Source organism: Hemicordylus capensis, chromosome 2, assembly GCF_027244095.1.
Source record: "Hemicordylus capensis ecotype Gifberg chromosome 2, rHemCap1.1.pri, whole genome shotgun sequence".
In the NCBI taxonomy this organism is placed as follows: domain Eukaryota; kingdom Metazoa; phylum Chordata; class Lepidosauria; order Squamata; family Cordylidae; genus Hemicordylus; species Hemicordylus capensis.
In genome coordinates, this window is record NC_069658.1 from 209,355,168 (window position 1) to 209,381,242 (window position 26,075).

The 26,075-nt window shown below is 49.8% G+C and overlaps 1 long non-coding RNA gene across 1 annotated transcript; it reads left to right on the top strand.

Annotated features, from left to right (window-relative positions):
- The first annotated feature begins 5,297 nt into the window (after positions 1 to 5,297).
- Positions 5,298 to 8,598, top strand: LOC128347404 (uncharacterized). Its single transcript, XR_008317551.1, has 2 exons — positions 5,298 to 5,661; positions 6,308 to 8,598. It is a non-coding gene; the product is annotated as an uncharacterized LOC128347404 (long non-coding RNA).
- Positions 8,599 to 26,075: the final 17,477 nt, after the last annotated feature.

Here is a 26,075-nt window from a genome sequence, read left to right on the forward strand (position 1 = left end):
TGGGATCATTTCTTTGGGAATTTGAGAATGCATAGCCTTCAGTTTATTAGTGCCTTGTTGATACAGCCTCGATACAACCGTATGTTCAATTGCACCGAGATTGCCTTTCCACAGGTGTTTTCTCAATGTGAAGGTGGCTCACTGGAAATGGAGAGGAACGGAAAAGACAGAAAGGAACCAAGCAGACAGAGAGTTGTGGCAAATTGCACATGCATACTTCATAAACGCAAGATTTTTTGGGGGGGGGGATATAAAGCCCCAACAGAGGATTGCAAATGCCACTAAGAGAGGGCAGGGGTTCCAGACCTCCAGAATCCTGGGTGAAGTTGGCACGCAGAGGATTTCAGAAGCACCCCAGGAGGAGCGGTTCACATGTGCCAGCCATCGATGCTGGCTTCTGCTTATTGAGAGATGAATGTCGAGTGCTAACCTGGGTGAGTAAACACCCCCATCTTTTATTTAAAGGCCAAACCTTAGAACCCACCGGTTGGATTCTTGAAAGCCTGGCAGCTGAGTGGATTAGGGGCCGAATCCATTTCAGCCCTCTGCTCAGCTTACAAATTGGCACGGGCGGGTTGTTCCTATTCACACGTCGCAGTGTGCTAACCTTGAGCGATACTGAATTTTGGGGTTTGGGCTGCTTCTGCTTCTTTTTAATGGGAGGAGGGAGAATAAAGGCACGGAGAGGAAGAAAGCCAGTCCTGATTCACAATGGCCAGCCCCCCAGGAGCCCTTTTGCAAAAAGAAACGACTGAACAGAGACACCTACAAAAAGACCTGCTAGCCCAGCATCCTCTTTCCAACAGGGGACAGCTGGAGGCCTGCTAACTGAGCAAAGAGGCATATTTAAAAGGGTGGTTCTCTTAGATTGATATATTATACTAGCTGAACCTGGCGCAGAACATCTGCACCCTAGTTCTCCCTGCCTCTCACCCTCCCCCCCACTCCCTCCCGCCTGCCATCGGGGATGGCAGTGGAGGCAGCGAAACCTCCTTACTTGTGCCTTCCTCTTGCCTCCCAAAGGTCTGAGACTTGGTGGGTTGATGGAAAGCCCTCGGCCTTCCCCCTGCTCACCTGGCCTTCCCTGCCCTCCACCCCCCGCTCAGCTTTCCCCTCCGCCAGCCTGGCCTTTACCTCCTCTGCTTGCCCAGCTTCTCTCTCACTCACGCATGCGCACATCAGTGCTCACACATGCGCACATCAAAACCTGTCTGCCCGCCATGGCTGCTTCCAATCTGTTTCCCCTCCTCCAGGCACGGGCCCATGTTCTCATTGGTTGCAGCTGTGGCAGGTGCGGGGTTTGCCACGTACAACCTTATTGTATTAGAGCTAGAGAGAGATGCGCTGCCCACAGCCTTTGGCTGGAACAGTCTATAAATGTAATAAACAAATAACAAATACATATACTTAGCAAGGGGAGAGCAACTGGCCCTGTCCAACCCCAGCACAGCATCCTCCCAGTGGCTGTTGCTGGTGTCTGCCTTAGGTGTCTTTTTAGATTTTGAGCCATTTGAGGTCAGCGAGCCAGCTGATTTGTTTTTCATTTTTCTATGTCAACTGCTTTGGCAACTTGTGTTGAAAAGCAGCATATAAATATGAGTAGCAGTCGGTGGAGGCATGGAGGCAACAGCTTTTCTTTGGGCCCTGCTGAATCTCAGCCGGCCTCAGATAGACTGCCCCTGAACATGGAGGCTCTGCCTGTCATGACTACTAGCCACGGTGAGACCAATCCTCTAGTAAAATTTACATGTTTAAAAAGTGCACTCTGACACAGTAAAGCCACTCCACCCTCCCAAGGAAAGGGCAGTTTAGAAAGCCGCAGGTCTGCATTTCTGTGTGTTCTTGCAGCCATTTAAATGCAAAATTGCTGTTCCCAATCAGCGGAGGGGGAGTAGAGTTTTTAGGGGAGGGGATATAGCTCAGTGGCAGAGACCCTGCTTGGCATGCAAAAGGTACCAGGTTTAGTTCCGTGAAAAGGCTTGTGGGGAAGAGAGGTGCTATAAAAATGCCTCAGAGGGCTGTTATCCATTCCGCAGTCCAGACACATCCCAGCCTGCCCTCGACTCCCCAGCAGAGAACACTCACACATCACCCCGGTGCGTTTTTATGGCAAAAAGCCCGTCTCCACAGCTCTGCTTGCAGCATCCCTCCCTCCACCTCCCTTCTCTCTCTGGGGATATAAATCTGTCATCTTCTCCCCCCCACCCACCCACCCCGGTGCTGAAGCTGCTTGAGATGAACAATAACGCAGAAACAAGGTTTTCATCTTGTAAAGATTTACAGGGATGAGTTAGCACCTTGGCTATTCCGTCGGTCTCCCAGGGAAACCTCGGCGTTCACAAGTGCTGCTGAGAAGAGACACCCCCTTTTGTGAGGCAAGGTGAAGCAGGCACCTCGGGGGGGGCAGATTGTGGGGGCGCTGGCAGGGCAGCAAGATCTGACCCCCCCGTCACCAACAGAGCGGCTCTTTGGGACTGATCCGACCCAAGGCATTTTGAAAGAAATCCTAACCGGGTGACCACTCTTCTTCCACAGTGTGGAACTCTGATTTCTGTTTTTCTCCTAAAACATGAGCAGCATTCTTACAAAGAAAAGAATGAAGATATAGAATACCTGATATACTCATGTCTCAGCATATGCAGAAATAACAAACTTTGTTCAAAAGTGGTGTAGCAAGGTCTGAACAGGCCCATGTTTCATAAGGGAACTTTTGTTTCCTTTTTCAGTGCCATATGTACCACCAAAGCCACCTAATGGCGCAGCAGGGAAATGACTTGCCTAGTGGGCAAGAGGTTGCTGGTTCGAATCCCTGCCTGCTGGTATGTTTCCCAGAAACACCGATATTGGGCAGCAGCGAGATAGGAAGGTGCTAAAAGGCATCATCTCACACTGCACGGGAGGAGGCAATAATAAACTCCTCCTGCATTTACTACAGTAAACCTGTATTCTACCAAAGCAAACCGCACGGCTCTGTGGTCGCCGGGAGTCAACACCGACTCGATGTTACCACTTCATGAACCACCAACGTTTTTAAGAACAGAAGAACAGCCCTGCTGGATCAGGCCCAAAGCTCATCTAGTCCAGCATCCTGTTTCCCACAGTGGCCCACCAGATGCCTCTGGAAAGCCCACAGGCCTGAGTTGAGGGCAGGCCCTCTCTCCTGCTGTTACTCCTCTGCAACTGGTACTCAGAGGCATCTTGCCTCTGAGGCTGAAGGTGGCCAATAGCCACCAGACTAGTAGCCACTGATAGTCCTGTGCTCCATGAATTTGTCTAAGCCCCTAGTAAAGCCATCCAAGTTAGTGGCCATCACCACATCCCGTGGCAGAGAATTCCATAGATTAATTACACACTGCATGAAAAAGTACTTCCATTCGTTGGTCCTAGATTTCCCGGCAATCCATTTCATGGGATGACCCCTGGTTCTAGTGTTATGGGAGAGGGAGAAGAATATCTCTCTCCACTTTCTCCACACCATGCATGATTTTGTAGACTTCTATCCTGTCTCCCCACAGTTGTCTTTTTTCTAAACTAAATAGCCCCAGGTGTTGTAGCCTTGCCTCCTAGGGAAGGGGCTCCAGGCCCCTGATCATCTGGGTTGCCCTCTTCTACACCTTTTCCAGTTCTACAATGTCCTTTTTTAGATGTGGTGACCAGAACTGTCCACAGTACTCCAAATGTGGCCACACCATAGTTTTCTATAAGGGCATGATAACAGTAGCATTTTTATTTTCAGTCCCCTTCCTAATTATTCCAAGCATGGAATTGGCCTTTTTCACAGCTGCTGCACTTCGAGTTGATACTTTCAATGAGCTGCCCACAACCCCAAGAAGTCCAGATATACCTGGACTTCCGAAAAGCTTTCGACAAATTTTCTCATCAAAGACTCCTGAGGAAACTTAGAAGTCATGGGATAAGGGGACAAGTATATGTGTGGATTGCTAACTGGCTGAAAGACAGGAAACAGAGGGTAGGTATAAATGGAGAGTGTTCACAATGGAGGGAAGTCAGAAGTGGGGTCCCCCAGGGATCTGTGGAACCGGTGCTTTTTAACTTATTCATAAATGATCTAGAAGTAGGGGTAAGCTGCAAGGTGGCCAAATTTGCAGATGATACCAAACTCTAGACTTTCGGGTAGTGAAATCCAAAATGGATTGTGAGCAGCTCCAAAAGGATCTCTCCAAACTGGGGGAGTGGGCGACAAAATGGCAAATGCAGTTCAGTGTTAGCAAGTGTAAAGTGATGCACATTGAAAAAAACCCAACTTCAAGTATATGCTGATGGGATCCGAGCTGTCGGTGATGGACCAGGAGAGGGATCTTGGGGTCGTGGTGGACAGCGCGTTGAAAGTGTCAGTGTGCGGCAGCTGTGAAAAAGGCCAGTTCCATGCTAGGGATCATTAGGAAGGGGATTGAAAAATAAAACGGCTAAGATTATAATGCCCTTATACAAAACTATGGTGCAGCCACACTTGGAGTACTGTGTACAATTCTGGTCACCAGATCTAAAAAAGGACATTGTAGAACTGCACCTTAAGTGGCGCAGTGGGGAAATGCTTGACTAACAAGCAGAAGGTTGCCAGCTCAAATCCCCGCTGGTACTATATCAGGCAGCAACGATATAGGAAGATGCTGAAAGGCATCATTTCACACTACACGGGAGGAGGCAAGGGTAAACCCCTCCTGGATTCTGCCAAAGAAAACCACAAGGCTCTGTGGGCACCCGGAGTTGAAATTGACCGGATGGCACACTTTACCTTTACCTTACCACTGGAAAAGGTGCAGAAGAGGGCAACCCAGATGATCAGGGGCCTAGAGCACCTTCCTTAAGAGGCAAGGCTACAACACCTGGGGCTTTTTAGTTTAGAAAAAAGACGACTGCAGGGAGACATAATCGAGGTCTATAAAATCATGCATGGTGTGGAGAAAGTGGAGAGAGAGAAATCCTTCTCTCACACACATAACACTAGAAGCAGGAATCAGGTGTCGAAATTGATTGCCAGGAAATCTAGGACCAACAAACGGAGATACTTTTTCACACAACACATCATCAACTTGAGGAATTCTCTGCCACAAGATGTGGTGACAGCCAACAACCTGGATGGTTTTAAGAGAGGTTTGGATAACTTCGTGGAGGAGAGGTCTATCAAGGGCTACTAGTTGGAGGACTGTGGGCCACCTCCAGCCTGAAAGGCAGGATGCCTCTGAGCACCAGTTGCAGGGAAGTCACAGCAGGAAGGAGGGCATGCCCCTTTCAACTCCTGCCTGTAGGCTCACAGGGGCATCTGGTGGGCCACTGTGTGAAACAGGAATGGATGCTGGACTAGATGGGCCTCCTTGGGCCTGATCCAGCAGGGCTGTTCTTGTTCTTATTTCTCTTCTGGTCAGTCACTTACAGCTAGACCCTATCAGTGTATATGTGAATTTGGGTGTTTGGTTTTTTGCCCCAATATGCATCACTTTGCACTTTTTTACATTGAACCAAATTTGCCATTTTGTCACCCACTCTCCCAGTTTGAAGAGATCCTTTTGGAGTTCCTCACAATCTGTTTTGGATTTTACTACCTGAAATAGTTTAGTGTCACCTGCAAATTTGACCCTCTGGTTACCCCAACCCTCATCTCCTGCCTTGGGGGACCCCACTTCTAACTTATCTCCATAGGTTAGTATATAAATCGAATGAATGAATGAATGAATTGTGAAAACTGTCCATTTATACCTACACTTTGTTTCCTGTCCTTCAACCAGTTACCTGACTGCTAAGTTTTCTCAAGAATCTTTGATGAGGAACTTTGTCAAAAGCTTTTTGAAAATCCGGGGGCGGGGGGGGGATAACGTCAACTGGATCACACACCTGACACACTTTTATCCACCCACCTGACACTTTCAAAGAACTCCAAAAGGTTGGTGAGGCAAGATTTCCCTTGGAAGAAGCCATGCTGGTTCTCCCTCAACAGGGTCTGTTTTTCTTTGCCCTGCTAACTGGGCAAAGAGGCAGCTTGTTAATGTGGTGATTCTCTTTTTTTAGCAGGGGGGGAGTAATTGGGCCTATCTACCCCCAGCACAGTACCTCCAGTGACTGTTGCTAGTGTCTATCTTATGTTTCTTTTATAGATTGTGAGCTCTTTGGGACAGGGAGCCATCTTCCTTCCTTCCTTCCTTCCTTCCTTCTTTCTCTATGTAAACTGCTTTGGAAACTTCTTGAAAAGTAGTGTGTAAATACTTCTTCTTGTTGTTGTTGTTGTTATTCTATGTGCTTAACAATTTTTTCCTTGACAATGCTTTCCTTTTTTTTTTTTTTTAAACAGATCTCACCATGAAAGCAAAGACTGTGCTGAGCAGAGTCTGCCATGGTATGCATTTGAATGGGAGACTACATGTGGGAGCACACTAAGAGCTTCCCCTTAAGGGATGAGGCCGCTCTGGGAAGAGCACCTGCTTGCTTTCCTGCAGAAGGTTCCAAGTTCCCTCCCCGGCAGCGTCTCCAGATAGGGTTCCTGCCTACAACCTAAGAGAAGCTGCTGCCAGTCTGTGTAGACAATCCTGAGCTAGATGGACCAAGGGAAAGGACTGGAAAGTAGTCAACGTAGCACCTACAGTATTTCCAAAAGGAGATCCCAGGGGATACAGGAAATTGCAGACCAGTGAGCTTAATGTCTGTGCCGAGCAAACTGATGGAAAGCATGCTCCAAGGTAGAATTGTTAAGCATGTCGAAGAAGAGGCCCTGCTGAGCTGCACGAGAACCGGCATGACTTCTCTGGCATGCTCCCTGGCATATGCTGCCAGCAGGGACAGGACCCCGGAAACCTAACAGCTGCTCACCAGCTGCCGGCCAGACCCAGAAATGTGGCCCGGCTGCCGCTTCCACACAAAGTCCAGATTCCTCGAAGGGCTGCTGCCAGCTTGGCAGTCAGGCTGCTCTCCTGCCATGTAGCCTTGTCACTGAACCTTAAATTACTTGTGATGTCCTCAAATCATCTCAGCTGCATCGTGGCACAGAAATAGGAGGGCCCCAAATATACTGCCCACAGTGCCTGTAGTGCACTCCATGGACTGGCCTGAAACATACCAGCCAGGACGAGTAGGCCAGCAGCTATGCTTTCAGTTCTGTTCGGTCAAGGTGCTCCCATCAGAACACAGGAAGCTGCTGCTGCTGCTGCCTGCTGAGTCAGACTGATGGTCCATCCAGAGCAGCATTGTCCACTCTGACTGGCAGTGGCTCTCACGGACTTCAGGCAGTATTTGGATTCCTCCCTCAAGGCTCATGATGGATCTCTCTCTCTCTCTCTCTCTCTCTCTCTCTCTGCCGTGCCTCCTTCTGCTGGACTAAACCTCTCTTGGCAGAAGAACTTCTCTTCTCCTTGCTAAAGTATCACTTGCTAAAATTTCCTTGTTCTGCCCACTCCTACCTCTCTGGCAGAGTCCAGATGGTGTCCCTTGGAGACTGTTGCGCTTCACAAGCTGAACTTTTGTATGGAGTCTCCCAGGGTTCCAGACTGTCTCTGCTACTTTTTCAAATCTACAGGAAACCGCTGGAAGAGGACATCCATCGGGAGGTTGGGGGCAGGGCATCCGCAGAGGCCAGAACTTCACTGCCACCGCGTGGGTGGGCTGCTACAGGGGGCACCCGGGTTTCGAGGAGTGGCTGCAGCGGGATCAGTAAGGACCACTTTGAAAGCTGCCCTCTCACGGCCGCCACCCACCCACCGTCCGGCCACCCTTAGAATCCTTTGAAAGCCAGGATTCTTCCTTGCTGGTAAAGGGGATTCTGGATTCCCCTTTAGAAGCATCGCCCCTCAAACCATCACACCAGATCGACCCGGTCCACAACGTACCTGGCTCAGTTCGGTTCAGTCGTGGACTGGCCCGCCTCTTCTGGAAGCCGGTTCAGTTTGTGGTCAAAATGTCGAACCGGCCCAGGTTGTTGCGGACCGGTTCCCTGTTGAACGGTTTGTGCACGCCTCTAGTAACAGATATTCGAGGTCTGTATTTTATTTGTTTGTTTTTTAAACTTTATTCTTAAATTTCTATACCGCCTTTCATTAAAACCATCTCAGTGCGGTATTGGGAATGTATACACTTTGTGCTCATGACAAGATATATTTGCAGATTTAGTTTGCACAGTCATTTACAGTGTATTTTGTCTCTTTCGTGCCTGTTGAATTGAGTGCTGATTTGTTGAATTGTATATTTTGGATCTAATTGGTTTGATATTGGTTACACATACCATATTGACCTGAATCCAAGACTTGTTTCCCCACCCCAGGTTCTTTGATGTTAGAGATCAGGGGGTCACCTTAAATGCTAAGCCCTCTTCCTTTGGGGTAAATATAGGTATAACTTTAACCTCTATTTTGAAACCTCTATTTTGTTGTGTTGTTTTTAAATGTATTTTAATTGGTTCTAAATCGTTTTAATCCATTTTGAATTGTTCTTCTATTGTTTTTAGCATTGTTTTAATTGTGGGGTTTATGACTTTTGATAATTGTTGTACACTGCCCAGAGCCTCTGGACGGGGCAGTTTATAAATGTAATAACTAAATAAATAAATAAATAAATAAATAAATAAAATTTATAACCCGCACTTCCTCCAAGGAGTCCAGAGCGGTGTACATGGTTATGTTTCTCCTCACAAAAACCCTGTGAGGTAGGTTAGGCTGAGAGAGACGTGACTGCGCGGCCCCTGCTGCACCGCGACCCAGCGGCTATTTAACTCCCGAATGGGGGCCGCGTGGCCCCCACTCAGGAGCTAAACCAGCCCCCCCGTGTCTGACATCAGACGTGGGGGCCGCGTCGGGGCCATGAGGCGCGGCCCCTGATTGGGCGCGGACCGGGTTCTTTGAACCCGCTCGCCCGATGGTGGCTCCGCCCCTGGCCCTGGGGCAGCCACAGAGAAAGCCCGGACCTGAGTCGCCACCAGGCGAGCTGGTGGCAACCGTAACCGGACCTCCCCTGAAGATCGTCAAAGGCGGGAGGGTTCATGACAAAGGAGGCACTCTCTTCAATAGCCTGGACCCAAGCCGTTAAGGGCTGTACAGGTAATAACCAGCACTTTGTCTTTCACCCGGAAACATACCGGCAGCCAGTGCAGTTCTTTCCAAACTGGTGTTATATGGTCCCTTTGTGTTGTCCCAAAGACCAACCAAATTTTAGTTTTGGGCTACGTACAAAGGCAGCCCCACGTAGAGCGCATTACAGTAGTCAAGCTTGGAGGCTGCCAGCATATGCACCACTGTTTTAGCCAGTGTTGAATAATATGTCTAATGATGTCAAATAAATAAATAAATAAATAATGATAATAATAATTAGTATTAATTCGATTTCTATACCGCCCTTCCAAAAATGGCTCAGGGCGGTTTACAAAGAGAGATAACAAACAAATAAGATGGCTCCCTGTCCCCAAAGGGCTCACAATCTAAAAAGAAACATAAGCAACAGTCACTGGAGGTCCTGTGCTGGGGGTGGAGAGGGCCAGTTACTCTCCCCCTGCTAAATAAAGAGAATCACCACGGTAAAAGGTGCCTCTTTGCCTGGTTAGCAGGGGTCCACAATAATATCCACAATGTCTCCAGTTATTTTTCTTCCCTATCCCATTATATGAATGTTATGTATCCGGCTCATATTAACTGGATTCCCACTAGTACCTAGGACTGCAGTGTCCATTTGGACACACAACTATTGGTTTTTTGTTGTTGTTTTTAAAGAGCCCCTCTCCAGGCCCCCACCAGGGCAACCTTTCCCACCTCGCCTCGGGCACTGAAATGACGCCGTGGGCCACCCCAGCGGCTTGACAGAGCAGCAAAACTGGTGAAATTTAGATGAAAGTTTGGTGGCTTCACTGTTGCAGAGGGGAGAAAGAGGGCAAAGAAATAACCCAAGGCAGGTTAAAAGGGGCCCTGGGACATGTTGGGAGCTCCTGCCTGCTGGATCAGGGCTGCTGAACTCAGTGTTCAAGGCAGCAGGGGAGGGAAGGAGACCTTACACAAGACCTCCCCCCCCCCGAGACTTCTTGGAAATTACCTGCAAGATAAGTGGAGAGAAAGGGGTGAGAGAGATGTGTAAGGGTTGGAGGACACAGGACAGGTTGGGGGAAACCAAGCTTCCCCCACCCCACAGCAATATACCCCAAGTCTCTCTTCCCCTCGCCTTCCTTTGTTACCTCCCCGGGCCAAATTGTTTGGATTGCAAGCTCTTTGGGGCAGGGACCCAACCTCTTGGACTTCGTCGAGTGCCGTGCACATCCACGGCATCCAGGAATAGTGGCATGGACTTTTCCGCCCCTGGGATGGACTACTTCCGCCTCCTCAAAATGTGGCCCTTCCTAAAGAGTTCTGCCCCCTTTTCAAGGGGTCCATCAACCGCCCCGCTGCTTGGGCGGCATACAAAAGAGCCCCGCCCCACCCCGCCCGCTAAAGAGGCTGCTGTGTGGATTACTTCCTCTGGCCTCTCCATCCTGCAGCCCAATCCACCCCCCCACCCCGCACCCCGGCCTCTTCCTTCCCCCCCCAGATTAATTGCTATTCCTCTCAGATCCCAGTTGCTAATGAAGCCGGTTGCTAAAGAAAGCTCCCATTCATTCCTTAATGGCCCCTGTGCAGCTGGGGGCACAGGCCGTGGGGCTTACAATACCGGCAGCTCTTTCCGTCTGCCCATCTCCCACCCCCCTTCCAATACCTCCAGCAGGGGGAGAAGGGTCCACCTGGTACAGGGACAGGGCAGGGCAGGGTGGTGGGGGGCACGGAGAAGGAGGAACGGGGGGGGCTGTACCATCTTCTGTGCTCCCCACTTCTCTGGGCTGCAAACTTTGCAGAGCCGGCTTCCCTGCAAGGAGAAAATGGGCTCTGTGGCTTTGGACAACGTTGGCCCACATTAAGATACCATCTCTTGCTTGGAGGCCGAGAACCTTCGAGACCCATCTTTTTTTAGCCTGGCTTTTTCATGAGATCTAGTTTTAGATTTTAATCGCGTCTAAATGTTTTTTTGTTTTTTTTTAAAATAATTTCAAATTATTTTATGATGTGCTTTTGATTTTAATGTAAACTGCCCCGAGCCACTTTAGGAAGGGCAGGTATATAAATCAGACAAATCAAGGAAATAAATAAATCAATGTATTTTTAGGAATGCAACCTTTGGGGATTGTAGCGCACCTTGAATTCTGCAGAGCCCTGCGGTTGTCCTTGGTAGACTCCAGGAGGGGTTGACCATGGCCTCCTCCCGTGCAGTATGAGATGATGCCTTTCAGCATCTTCCTATATTGCTGCTGCCCGATATAATGCCAGCGGGGATTTGAACCGGCAACCTCTTGCTCCTTAAGAAAGTTGCTTCCCTGCTGTGCCATTAGGTGGCTTGTAGACCAATGGTATCTGGGAGATATTTGGTTTATTTGCACAGGCTGAGAAGCAGATGAAGTGGAAAGTTGGAAGAGCATTCCGAAGAGTTAGCAACCGTGGGCACCAGAGAGGTCCACACTCAGCATGCGCAGATGCCTCTCCCGTTGTTTTCTAGCTTGTGCCATTTCTAGGTTCTTAAAGCCCTTCCTGAGTCCGCCCCTGCTGGAAAACTGCCCTCACTCACATGGGCCTTCGGGGAAGGGGAGAGAGAGAGGGATCAGGTGACCTCCCACCTTTCCATGAGTCTCTGCCATGAGGTACATAGGAACATGGGAAGCTGCCACATACTGAGTCAGACCATTAGTCCATCTCGCTCAGTATTGTCTACGCAGACTGGCAGCGGCTTCGCTCAGTCTTGTCTACGCAGACTGGCAGCGGCTTCTCCAAGCTTGCAGGCAGGAGTCTCTCTCAGCCCTATCTTGGAGATGCTGCCAGGGAGGGGACTTGGGACCTAGATGCTCTCCCCAGAGCAGCTCCATCCACTGAGGGGAATCTCTTCCAGTGCTCACACATCAAGTCTCCCATTCAGATGCAACCAGGGCAGACCCTGCTTAGCTAAGGGGACAAGTCACGCTTGCTACCACAAGACCAGCTCTCCTCTCTAGGAGAGAGGTTGGAGAAAAACAGCACCTGAAAGATTCCCAGGAGCTTTTGAAGGCAGTAGCTGCTATTTGGCAACATCATAGCAAGCTGCCACCTACAGAGTCCAGACATTGGTCCATTTAGTTTAGTCATGTCTACTCTGACTGGCAGCAGCTCTCTAGAGTTCCAGGCAGAGTTTCTCCCAGCCCTACCTAGAGGTGCTGCCAGGGATTGAACCGGGGACCTTTTGCCTGCCAAGCAAGGGCTCCACCACCAAGCTATGGATGAGCATGGGGAGCAGCTGGGTACTGAGTCAGACCCTTGGTCCATCTAGCTCAGTATTGTCTGCACTGACCGGCAGTGGGTCAGTGAAGGTGCTGCCAGGGATTGAACCTGGGGCTTTCTACGTGCACCGAACTATCCCCGACTATGGCTCCATTGGACCGTTACTGACTCACACAAGAACTGCTATCCACCGAATAACCCACCATTTCATAACAATATGCAGGCTGGGCAAGTGGAAAGCAAGCCAAGATATTTCTTAAGCTTTAGTCCTTCAAGGTCAGCCACAACAGTACCCTTGCAGCCCTCCCCATATTGTTTCCCCAGCTAGCTGCAAATTAAATGCCGGTTTTCTTTGGAGGAGAGGTCTGCCAACGGCTACTAGTTGGAGGGCTATAGGCCACCTCCAGCCTCCGAGGCAGGATGCCTCTGAGTCCCAGTTGCAGGGGAGTAAGCAGGAAAGAGGGCAAGCCCTCACCCCCTGCCCGTGAGCTTCTCGGAGGCATCTGGTGGGCCACTGTGCGAAACAGGATGCTGGACTAGATGGGCCTCCTTGGGCCTGATCCAGCAGGGCTCTTCTTCTGTTCTTTCTCTTCTGAATGTCATGAGCTCTTCCTTTCAGCCTGTGCATGTGGCAGACCTTCCAAGGGCTTCAGGAATGAACCACCAGAGCGACTGCGCCCCAAATATCCAAATGCTGACGGGCAGTGCTCTTCTGAATTAAAACCCCTGCTAACTTGCCAAAGAGGCACCTTTTAATGTGGCAATTCTCTTTGATTTAGCAGAGGAGAGTAACTGGCTCTATTCACCCCCAGCACAGAACCTCCAGTGACTGTTGCTGGTGTCTATCTTCTGTTTCTTTTTGGATTGTGAACCCTTTGGGGACAGGGATCCACCTTATTTATATATTATTTCTCTGTGTAAACCACCCTGAGCCGTTTTTGGAAGGGTGGTATAGAAATTGAATTATTATTATTATTATTATTATTATTATTATTATTATTATTATTATTATTATTATTTCTTGTTTACATAGTCAGACAGGTGTTATTGACTGGTTTGTTTTATCCAGACATCGAGTCCTTCCCAAGGACCTGGGATGGCTGAATTTTATCATCAATAATGTTGGTTATTATAGATATTGTATTTATTATTATTATTATTATTATTATTATTATTATTATTAATGGGAAGCACAGCATTCTTCCATGCAAAAAGGATGTGTCTGTGAGGTAAACTGGTATTAGTTTGTAAGGGGATGCTTCTATGCAGAAAATGCACCCTAGGGTGACTAGCGATGCCGCTTAAAAACTGGCACTAAAAATCATCAATAAACAATTTTTTTAAAGCAACCACTGGCTTGATCAGAAAGCAATGGAACTGGGGGTTAAAAATGAAACAAACCCAGAAAGGAACAGAGAAAAACAATGGAATAATCAGCGACGCAAGCAGAACGCCTGCCTAATCAAAGGAGCTTTGCCGTTTTAAAATGGTAATACCCTGCCTCTCCATTTTGCAATGCTCAAGGTGGCTTAGATAAAAATCAGAAAACATCCATTAATGCAAACACACACATGCACACGCACACACACCAAACAAACAAACAAACCCCTCACAGATTTTAGAGTATGCAAGAGCTGTTTGCATATGGAGTGTATCCAGCATACATGTTAGCCAGTTATTGTGGTAGGAAGCTGGATTTAAGGGAATCCAGATTAAAATCTCCTTTTTTCTCCTCCCTCCCTCTCTCTGCCTGCACCTACCTCACAGGGTTGTTGTGGAACTAAAACTGTTCTCTGTGCTCCTCAGGGTGCAAACCAGTAGCGGTTCATCCTAATGCGCCAGGGGGCACCAACCGAGGTGCAGCTGCCTCTGGTTCCCAGCAGCCCTGCTTGCTCTGCTCTCTGCCCTCTTGCCCTGCCCTGCCTTGGTGTTGACGCGAGCTGTGTGGCCTGCAGGCCAGCCATTTGTCCGGTACAGCCTGCAGAGCTCTACCTGATGAATGGCCAGCCTGCAGTCAGTGTAGCTCTTGTTAATGCCAGGGCGAGGCGAAGAGCTGGCCGGGCCATTACTGTCCCTCCCCTCCGCTCCCTGTTTGCCAGGATGGCTACCTCTTCTCCCTAAACCCAGCCATTAGGACTCCAGTTTCATGAATCCAATTGACATTTCGTCCCATTCGGCTCCTCCAAATTATTCTAACCAAATGTCAGCTGCATAAGAAACGCCTGGGATTCCCAGCACGGAAAGTTCATGCGGGGACCCAAATGTTGTTTTGCCCCCAGCTTTCGCCCTCCAGTGTCCAGGCCGGGTGCTGCCGATTGTACACTCGCTAGCCACCATGTGCGGCTTGTGGCAAGAGGAAAACCCATGGCCAATGGGAAAGCACCCACAGCGAATCAGATTCCCCGTGCAGACTTTTAAAGGCTGACATTTTGTTGGGGGGGGGAATGGTGTTAAAGGACCCCAAATTCAAAATGTCAAGTGGAGGAGATGGGTGTCCCTCAAGTGAAACTTTCAACTGAAATGAAACGCCAACCAGTGACTTCTTCAGATTCATCAGCACAGTTTGTGTGTGTGTCCTGCATTTCTAGAGCCTTACCTTAGAAGAAGGAACATAGGAAACTGCCCTGGTGGCGCAGTGGTAAAACTGCCGCCCTGTAACCAGAAGGTTACAAGTTCGATCCTGACCAGGGGCTCAAGATTGACTCAGCCTTCCATCCTTCCGAGGTCGGTCAAATGAGTACCCAGAATGTTGGGGGCAATATGCTAAAACATTGTAAACCGCTTAGAGAGCTCCGGCTATAGAGCAGTATATAAATGTAAGTGCTATTGCTATTGCTATATACTGAGTCAGACCCTTGGTCTATCTAGCTCAGGATTGTCTTCACTGACTGGCAGCAGCTTCTCCAAGGTTGCAGGCAGGAATCTCTCTCAGCCCTATCTCGGAGAAGCTGCCAGGGAGGGAACTTGAAACCTTCTGCTCTTCCCAGAGGGGCTTCATCCCCTGAGGGGAATCTCTTGCAGTGCTCACACATCAAGTCTCCCATTCAAATGCAACCAGGGCAGACCCTGCTTAGCTATGGGGACAAGTCAGGCTTGCTACCACCAGACCAGCTCTCCTTCTTGCAGAAATGTTTAGCCGTTCTTCCACAGATTTGAGATTCAGAAATCAATGTATTTCCCCATTGATCTGAAAAAGGTAGACATTTTGGGGCATATCCAAAATTCTCATCCTGATTATCCCCTGCGTTTTGAACTTTCAAGTAACCCAACCTTGTTTCTGATGCATCCAGAACCTTCCGCGGCTCTGCCTTTAAAATTCCAAATTTTGTACGGTGCACTGTATATGTGTGGTTTGCCACAGCATTCTATTGGTCCTGTTTGCTGCTTTGGCAGTGCTTTGTCCATGCAGAGGAGAGGGAAGCAATATGGATGCGGTGTTTGTGGGGTGTTTTACCTATGCTCAAGTACATGGGCGCACCAGCAAAACGCCCCACAAAAAGAATATTGATGCAGTCAGACACACAAAAACTTGTTTGTGGTGTCCTATACACTTGCATTGGTCATGCAAAGGACGGGAAAAGACACAGACCAATGGAAGGAACAGAAGGAACTCCGCATGCGCAATGACAAACTGTGCATGGGCCAAATTCAGAAGTAATTGTAGACATTCTCCTAGTTAAGGAATGGAACTGAGGAGACTGGGGCACTTTCCAGATTAACCCCTACAACAGAGAGGAGAGCTGGTCTTGTGGCAGCAAGCCTGACTTGTCCCCATAGCTAAGCAGGGTCTGCCCTGGTTGCATCTGAATGGGAGACTTGATGTGTGAGCACTGCAAGAGATTCCCCTCAGGGGATGGAGCCACTCTGGGAAGAGCAGAAGGTTTCAAGTTCCCTCCCTGGCTTCTCCAAGATAGGGCTGAGAGAGATTCCTGCCTACAACCTTGGAGAAGCCGCTGCCTGTCTGTGAAGACAATACTGAGCTAGATAGACCAAGGGTCTGACTCAGTATATGGCAGCTTCCTATGTTCCTGTGTTCTAGTGCCACAACATCTTTGCCAAGCGTGCTTCTGTACTTCCTGTGTTGTGACACTGGAGTCCCTATGCTATCAGCAGGGCGCCGTTCACGTTTCGGATGACTTGTTTTGAATTTTATCGCTGTGATTTATTTATTTATTTATCTATCGATCACATTTTTATAGTGCTATCGTCGTATGTCCGTTGCAAAAAAGCAGCTGTATTTTCCCAATGTGGGGAAATTTCCCTGTTGTGGATTCTGGGGATTGTTTTTCAGTTCGATCCTGCAAAGCTGAAGCATTTTACCACGGTTGTAGCAGGTAATCTAGAAAGCATGCAGTTCAGACTGAGTTTTCAGAGTAATAAATCTGCTGATCTGTGACTGTAACAAATAAAATAAAATTGAATTGAATTAATAGAATAGGGGAAATCTGCACGTCGCTGGTGTTTATACTAGGCCCTGTTAATGAAAGTTGCACATTGTTTACCCTGTACCAGTCCACCTTGTACCAAGGCATGCCGTTGGCTCACTGGCCCAGTATGGCTTACTTTGACAGGCAGAGAAGACCTTCCCTCACTTGCTATGTGGGCCTTTCAAACTGGGGGTGCCAGGATTCGAACCTGGAACCTTCTGCATGCAAAGCATGCACTCCATCACTGAGCGATGGACCGTCCTTAGGCTCCAGCTGCCCTGAAGATCAACTCAGAAGCACACTCCATCCACCACAATTCACCGTTCGGCTCACACCTCCTGGTTCGCCTCCTGAGCGATACGTTTGCATGTTTGGCAACTTGGATCGGAGCTATTTCATTTTGCCAATATTTTGCGCTATCACAAGCCTTTCAGTTCTCCAGAATTGCTTCCAACCAAGAGTCCCTTTCCTGGAGACTGAGGACTGTCAGAGCTCTGTTTCTTAGTTATTATTTGATTTATTTATTACATGGATAAACCGCCCCATCCAGAGGCTTTACAGAGGTTTACACAGAGGTTTACACAGGTGAATCAATCTGCTATTAACAGTACATTGCAATACACATTAAAATCAAATAATTTACATATTCTTGATGCATTTGTGTAACATCTTTAATCCCTCGGAACCTTTCCTTCGCCGATGCAAACGACACAGGCCCCAAACGGGACAGCATTGCACCGAGTGAGCATTCCGTCCCGAATCGGCCTTGCCGATGCGAGGGAAGACACAACCTGATTCTAGCATTGTGCTCGAATCTCCCAGAGGAAGCATTAACGGTGAAAGGAGATTTTTAGAGCGGCTTTCGGCATTCCGGTCTGGAGCGCCACTCTGTCTTGCGAAGAGGCAGAGCCGCACGGCCTCCTCTGTGCCCGTTGCCAATTTCTCTCCCTTCATTGCTAGTTTCCTCCCGTCAAGCCGGGAAAATGAGGGGCAAGGGGCAGCCATTATATCCCCATCTATAAGCCGTGATGGCTGGTGGGTGCTGCGACATTTCTCACCGCTCAAGAGGAGAGCGAGACAATAACTCCTGTCCGGCCCTTTCGCTCATGAAGACAAATGGCCAGGAGGAGATTAGTTTTGTGTGCGAGGTACTGCGCAGGCCACTGCTGCAGGTTTGGGAAGGCGAGGAGCGGGGAGTAGAGCAGAGGGAGATAAATCCGCCATACCACCCATCCTCGAGAGACTGCAGAGGAAACAGGCTTCTTCTCGCTGCACAAATGTGGGGTTGTGCTCCTCAAAAGCAGCATTCTTTGTTGAGCCATGGACATGCCTCTGAGCATGTGCAGAGTGCCCTCTTTCCCTTGCCAAGTTGTGGTGGCTGGGCTCCCACATAGGAACCTGGGAAGCGGCCTTCTACCGAGTCAGACCCTCGGTCCATCTAGCTCAGTATTGTCTACACAGACTGGCAGCAGCTCTCCAAGGTTGCAGGTCAGCTCTACTTGGGAGATGCTGCCAGCAGGGATAGAACCTGGGACCTTCTGCCTGAAAAGCAGGTGCTCTTCTACTGGGCTACAGCCCCATCCCCATGAGGAAAGGAAACCAGTTGAAAACAGTTAGGAACCCTTTAAAAACAAACAAAAAAAGCTGCCAGCCAAGAGAAGACTTTCCTGTCTCAATGTGGACTAGAACCATCACTGGTTCTTTTGAAGTTTTTCTTAAAAAGCCCTGATTGACATTTCAGGAAAGCAACCCTTGCTAATGATCGGCCTTGAAGTTCAGCGTTCCAGGCAACCAACATGTGAAGCCTGCTTTTCTTTAGACAGCCTTTTTTTACCCTGCTTGCTCTCTCTTGAAACTGACCTGGACCTTGCATCAGACCAGTTCCCCAGTGTCCACTCCAAAGCGAAGGGAAGAGGGCTCATTTTCACATCCTCCCCCAGGCTCAGCTGGGCAAGGCCTGTACGATTCCCAAATCACGGCTGTGCTTTGGAAATAATCAAGTTATCAAAATGAGCCTGTTTCGACTTATTTAATTAAAAAAAATTAAGAGCAGGCTAACAAACCAAGGCACACTTCTAGATACTAAGATGGGAGCATTGTGGGTGGTGGTTTTTAAATATTTTTTTGGTGGCAAATTAACTGTTCTACCCCCACATACACACACACACACACACACACACGCCACCCCCATCGCATCTGGGAGATCAAATCCGTTATCGTAGCCTCTGGCTTCTCGCCAGCAGCTTAGAAAAATCAAGAGAGAGAAAGGCGGGGAAGCGGAGGAGAGAAAAGGGACCCGAGAACAAAGAAGAGAGGCAAAGCAGAAACGCATCGGAGGCACCCCAGTCCTAGGAGCGTGGCTCGTTTTCCTGGCCAGTGACTTGCCAATTCAGGGAGAGACATCCATTGCCAGCCGAATCCCCCACCACAGCCCCTGCAAAAGACTGTTCTTCCAAAAGAGATATTATTCTACCCATCTGAAGGGCTCAAGGATGGATGAGCGAGAGGAGAGTCAGAAACAGAAGATACCCCTGTTACAAAATGTCTGGCAGAGGAACAAAGCAAGGAACATTGCAGGGCTGGGTGGGGGTGGGGGGGACCAAAAAGAGACCAGCAGGCAGGCAGGCAGGCAGGCAGGCAGCCCCCCACATCTCTGGCCTCCAGCAGATGCCGCTCGAAGAGCTTGCAGCAGAACCTTGAAAACCCGTTTGCTCTGAAGTCAGTTCCATGGGGTTTACTCCCCAGAAAAAGTGCTTGGGGTGATGATCCATGAATATGGATCAGGGAGAGGGAAAACTCAGCTTGCTCACCCTGACTGAAGCGATTCTCAGAGACGCCTCCCCCCTCGATATTTGTCCGCAACCTTCTCCCTAATCACAAGCAACAAAAATCTCCGGTGTTGCTTTCAAGAGTCACTCGCTGATTCCTGGAGGATTCCATAAACCCATGACTGCCAAAAGCATTGCTTCTCAGTCTCAGAAACAAAGGAAAGCCCCAGGTCCAGAGGGAAATGAGTTCTCAGCCCAAACGCTTCCCCACCCAGCTTTGTATGGTATGAATCTCCAGGGACTCATGCAGAAGCCTCTCCCAGCCCTGTTAGCTCCATCCTTTTGAAAGGAGATGTTGGCGGTTGAACCCGGCTGAGACCTTCTGCATAGAAAGGCCACGCTTTACCCCGCACTATGGTGGTAAAAGAAGAGCATAGTTACTTTGCGATTGAACATAGGACACTGCTGTAGGCAGAGTCTGGCCCTTACTCTGCCTATCTCAGTACTGTCTACTCTGACTGGCAGCAGCTCTCCGGTGATTCAGTCAGAGAGAGGACTTTCCTGTCACTCACAACCTGGATCCTTTTAAGTGGAGATGATTCCTTCCCTGGCTTCTCCAAGAGAGGGCTGAGAGAGACTCCTGCCTGCAACCTTGGAGAAGCCGCTGCCAGTCTGTGAAGACAATACTGAGCTTGAGAGACCCATGGTCTGACTCAGTATATGGCAGCTTCCTATGTTCCTAGCTCTCTCTCTCCCCCTATTTGGAGAGGAGAGCTGGTCTTGTGGCAGCAAGCATGACTTGTCCCCTTAGCTAAGCAGGTTCTGTCCGCCCTGGTTGCATATGAATGGGAGACTAGAAGTGTGAACACTGTAAGATATTCCCCTCAGTGGGTGGAGCCACTCTGGGAATTGCAGAAGGTTTCAAGTTCCCTCCCTGGCAGCATCTCCAAGAGAGGACTGAGAGAGATTCCTGCCTGCAACCTTGGAGAAGCCGCTGCCAGTCTGTGAAGACAATACTGAGCTAGATAGGCCAATGGTCTGACTCAGTAGATGGCAGTTTCCTATGTTCCTATGAAAGAGGACACACTTTGCACACATCGAGACCCAGAACTTGTTCTCTGTCTCTTTCTATCCAAAGGGTTCTGGACAGGAAGTTGGGGGGAGTCCTTTCTCTCTCCATCTGAGGACCTGTCATGGATTGATCCTCTGATTTGGTGTCACACAGCTTCATATGAACCTCTGGCTTGGACCGGAGACCTTCTGCATGCAACACAGGCGGTCTACCACTGAGTTATAGGTCCTTCCTGAATATATCCATTTTCCTTAGTCTAGTACCAACTAGCTCAGTCCTTTTTACTCTGGTGAAGGGAGCTCAGTGACCCCACATTCAACCCCCTTCATCTCCAGGTCAGGCTGGGAATTTCAGGCCTCTGCACACGCCAGATCGGCGTCATTTGGGAGGAAGGCGGGCCCGAAGGAGAGGTTCCTTCGCCGCCTTCTCTCCCGCCTGCCTCCAATGCCTCCGCCCCGACCTGTGCTGAGCAGTCTTAAATGTTTTTTTAAAAACTTTTTTAAAATAGTAAAAATGCAGGAGAAATTGAGTCCTGAACGGGATGAGCCTTTTGCCCTTAAATAGGGACATCCCGTGCACTGGGACAGTTGACAACCCTAGGTGTGGTGCCCCAGCGGCGCTTGCAGCTATGAGGGGGGGACATAAGAACATAACAGCAGCCCTGCTGGATCAGGCCCAAGGAAGCCCATCTAGTCCAGCATCCTGTTTCGCACGGTGGCCCACCAGATGCCTCTGGGGAGCCCACAACCAGGAGCTGAGGACATGCCCTCCCTCCTGTGGTTACTCCCCTGCAACTGGTACTCAGAGGCATCCTGCCTTGGAGGCTGGAGGTGGTCTATAGCCCTCCGACTAGTAGCCGTGGATAGACCTCTCCTCCACGAAGTGATCCAAGCCCCTCTTGGGTTGTTGGCTGTCACCACATCTCATGACAGAGAATTCCACAAGCTGATTATGCGTTGTGTGAAAAAAATACTTCCGTTTGTTGGTCCGAGATTTCCCGGCCCTCAATTTCATGGGATGACCCCTGGGTCTAGTGCAGAGGCGTAACTAGGGAAAACGGCGCCCGGGGCAAGCACTGAATTGGCGCCCCCCCGCACCCCCAACATACTACATTATACTTAGGTTTTTCCTCACAAGCACCCGCCGCCGCCACCAAGCCAGGTCACTGACTGGCCGCCAGGCGACAGCAAAGCAATGGGAGGGCGCGGGCGGCGCGGAAGGGACCGCTCGTGGGGGAGGGGGCGCCGACATGCTCCCTTGACTGCTGCAGCGCTGCTGCACTGAGCAGGAAATATTTGTATTAACAAAAAATTAACAAAAAATTAAAAAAAATTTTTTGTCATGGCGGCGCCCCCCACGTGACCAGAAAAGATGGCGCCTGGGGCACGTGCCCCCCCTGCCCCCCTATAGTTACGCCTCTGGTCTAGTGTGATGGGAGAGGGAGAAGAATGATGGGAAGTGTGATGGGAGAGGGAGAAGAGGGAGAGAGATTCTTCTCCCTCTCCACTTCCTCCACACCATGCATGATTGCATAGACCTCTCTCATGTCTCCCCGCGGCGGGAGCCCCTTCCTTGGACCCACCTGCCGCCCAAATGGCAGCTTGGGCTGTTTTTGGCCCATTCCGAGGCTCTCTGCGCGTGCACACGGAGGCCGACTAACCTACCTCACAGGGTTGTTGTGAGGAGACACATAACTATGTACCCCGCTCTGGGGTCCTTAGAGGAACAGCGGGATATAAATGTAAAAATAAAATAAAATAAAATAAATGTGGGCTGCAGGCGGGCCCACGGAAGGGACTCGTGCCACCTCCACTGCCTCTCACCTCACTGCTGCAAGCGCTGCTGGAGCACCACACCCCACACCCCGTCCCTGCTCCTGCCGCCCAGTGCTGGTTCCCCAATGTTTTTTTTAAAAGCAGGAGAAGAGGACGGCAACTAGAGGGGACTGGCCTTGGGGGCCCCTTTGGTGGCCCCTCAGACCCTGTGGGCCAGGGGGCCCTCGTCCCCCCTTCGCCAACGGCCCCTACGCCTACGCCACCGAGCCTCTTGGCTGCCCCTTCCTCATGGCCGCTGAGCCATTCTGGCTGCAAAGGACAGGAGATTGTGCGGATTTCTGCTGTGCCCCTGCCGCCTGATGCGAAAATGTACTGTACAAAATGGCAATTTGGACATCTTCCACCAGGCGAGAAAGAAAAGGCAGCAACCCAGTTCCTTCTCGAATCCTGCGGTTTCCTTGTCTTCGGTGTCTTTGTGGACTGAATTATACTTCTTCCAAAAAAAATAAAAAATGACCTAGTTTGATGGCAGGTTGCTCCTTTTTATGGTGGAAGGGTTTCTGGTCCCAAAAAAGGGACAATGTTCTCTTAGCACAATCTGATTTTGTTCTTCTGCTAACAAGAAGGAGAAGTTCTCTTAAGGTGGACGCACCAGCTTTTCTCCAGCAAGCCCAATACTTTGGTCAGCAGCAAGGCGGTCTGAAGGACCACCTGCTGCCCAGGCTTTCTGTCCATCCGGGAGTCTTTGCTCCATGTGCCAACATTGAGGGAGGCTTGATTGCCATGCACATGGAACAGGGCCTTCTCTGTTGTTGCCCCCAGGTTCTGGAATGCTCTCCCAGTGGGTGTCTGTTCTCTGGCATCTGTGGCTGCTTTTAAAAAACAACTGAAAACTCTTTTATTTGTTCAGGTATTTACCCCTTAAGGGTTAGGAACATAGGCAGCTGCCATATACTGAGTCAGACCATTGGTCTACGTAGCTCAGTATTGTCTTCACAGACTGGCAGCAGCTTCTCCCAGGTTGCTGGCAGGAGTCTCTCCCAGCCCTACCTTGGAGATGCTGCCAGGGAGGGAACTTGGAACCCAGATGCTCTTTCCAGAGCAGCGGCTCCATCCCCTTGAAGGGAATATCTTGCAGTGCTCACACATCAAGTCTCCCATTCAGATGCAACCAGGGCAGACCCTGCTTAGCTAAGGGGACAAGTCATGCTTGCTATCACAAGACCAGCTCTCCTCTGGTCCTCTGGACTGGGGTTGCCAGTCGATCCTTTCCAGCTTTTCTGTTTTTAGTTTTATGGCTCTTGCTTTCTGGTTTTCTTAATTGATTTTAATATTTTAATGTGATTTTATGGAATTTTATTGTCTCAGCTTCCGTAAACCGCCCTGGGATAAGTGTCATGAAAGGTGGTATCTAAATTGAACATCAAATAAAGTAATTAAATAAGAATGTGTGAGACTTGGATTCACACAAGCCAGATGGGCCTACCGCTGTGCTGGACACGGAGACTCCGAAGGTTGTACCAGGATAGCTCCAACTCTTATAGTCACCGAAGCTTCCAGCTGTATTTTCTGACTGGTGCTGTCATTGGAGGGCCAGAAGCTTTCTGCAGGGGCCTATGTCAAATAACCAAGCGCTTAAGCGGGGAACAAACAAGGGGAGGCCATAACTCTCATGCCCACTGCGAAACTGTCCTCTGTTGGAGACAGGATCCCAGGCTAGCTAGACCTTTGGACTCTTCGCTTCTTTGCAAAGTGCTCACAGGCTCATTAGCCCCAAGGGCTAAATGGGGCCTCCATATTCAGAGGCAGTCTACCTCTGATTACCAGGTGATAGGGTGATATTAGCAGGTGACAGGGACATGGCTGTAAACCGCCCAGGGCGGTATATAATTGTGTTAAATAAAATAAAATAAAATAATAAACCAACAATTGTCTTGGTGAGCTTTCTGTGGCTTGTGCTTTTTCTCCCGATCAAACAGCCTGAAGTGCCTCTCTTCCGACAGAAGATGCTCCTGAAATGCCTCTCTTTGTGCCGAAGATGCTCTGACCTCTGGATAGACGTTGCGCGGCCCACTTCTGCACTTCCCTAGGCGGGTCAGGAGTGGGTCTCCCCCACGGCCTCCCTCCCCGCCCCCTCCGCCCCCAGCTGCAGGAGCTTAGCAGCCGCTCGAACAGAGGACAGTGTCTCTCCCACAAGGAGCAACGGGTGAGCTGATCGTCGAGGCATAAAGGAGAGGAAACCAGGCTTGGGATGCAATGAGTCTATACAACAGCTAGGAAAGGAGAGCCCCCTTCTATAGGATGGAGGGCCCCCACCCTGCATCCTATGGAAATGAATAGGGGGCTTCTTTCCTCATGGGGACCGTGCCAAGCATGGGCAGAATGGAGTCCTTTCTCCACTCTTCACCGGCTTTGTAGGGGGGGGCGGGGGGGCGGGTGCCTCTCTGTGCGACCCGGTGGCGGGTTGCTGAGAGGCAAAGGACCCCTCTTGCGGAGGAAGGAAGGAGGGTCTCCCCCACCCCCAAACAAGCCTATATCCTGCCATTGGAGGCTGTGTTTTACATAGGAGCATTGGAAGCGGCTTCCTACTGAGTCAGACCCTTGGTCTATCTAGCTCAGTACTGTCTACACTGACTGGCAGCGGCTCTCCAAGGGTGCAGGCAGGAGTCTCTCCTAGCCCGACCTGGAGATGATCTCCCGGCCCGACCTGGGACTTTTACACACAGCAGCCTTTCCCGTGAGTTTACTGGGAGGCTTTACTGCGAACTAGAGGAGAGCTGGCCTTGTGGTCGCCAGCATGACTTGTACCCTTAGCTAAGCAGGGTCCACCCTGGTTGCATATGAATGGGAGACTAGAAGTGTGAGCACTGCAAGAGATTCCCCTCAGGGGATGAAGCTGCTCTGGGAAGAGCAGAAGGTCCCAAGTTCCCTCCCCGGCAGCATCTCCAAGGTGGGGCTGAGAGAGACTCCTGCCTGCAACCTGGGAGAAGCCGCTGCCAGTCTGTGAAGACAATCCTGAGCTAGATGGACCAATGGTCTGACTCAGTATATGGCAGCTTCCTATGTTCCTATGTTCCTACGAACTCTAAGTTGTCTCCCCAAAACCAATGCAAAAAACCCAAATTGTGTGTGAAATGCTCCTCGATAACTCGCAGGGACTTCGGGGTAAATCTGGCCGATATGTGAATGCACCCCCTCCATTCCAGAGGAGATGCGAGTTAAAGGGCTTTCAAAGCCCCGTTGGAAAACTTCCTGGAGAATCTCTCCCAGCCCTACCTTAAAGCTTAGGTTGTGGCTGCTGCCCCATATAGGAGTTTCCCATAGTCTGGGAATCTGGTTTGAAACTCTTCTCTCTCCGGGCACATTTGGCAGCCATTCTCGCACATTCAGCCACCTCTCGGGGTTCCTGGTTTAAGCACCCGCTAATAAAAGGTTTTCTGAAGGGTTTATCACACGTCCTACCGGATTTCTCTGTGGTTCTGTCTGGCAAACCTACCATATTTCCATAGTCAGGGAAACATACCAGCGGGGATTCGAACCAGCAACCTCTTGCTCCCTAGGCAAGTTACTTCCCCGCTGCGTCATCTATTTATTTATTTATTAAGCATGCACCCTGCTGTTCCCCTCCAAACATGGAGAGGCTCAAGGCAGCACACAACAAGCCGATTCAAAAGAGCCACACACAAAACAAAACTAAATACACACAACACTTTAAAAAAAACTAAACCAAAACAGCAGCAAAAACACAACAGACGTTAGCGGAGTTCCCAGCCCGT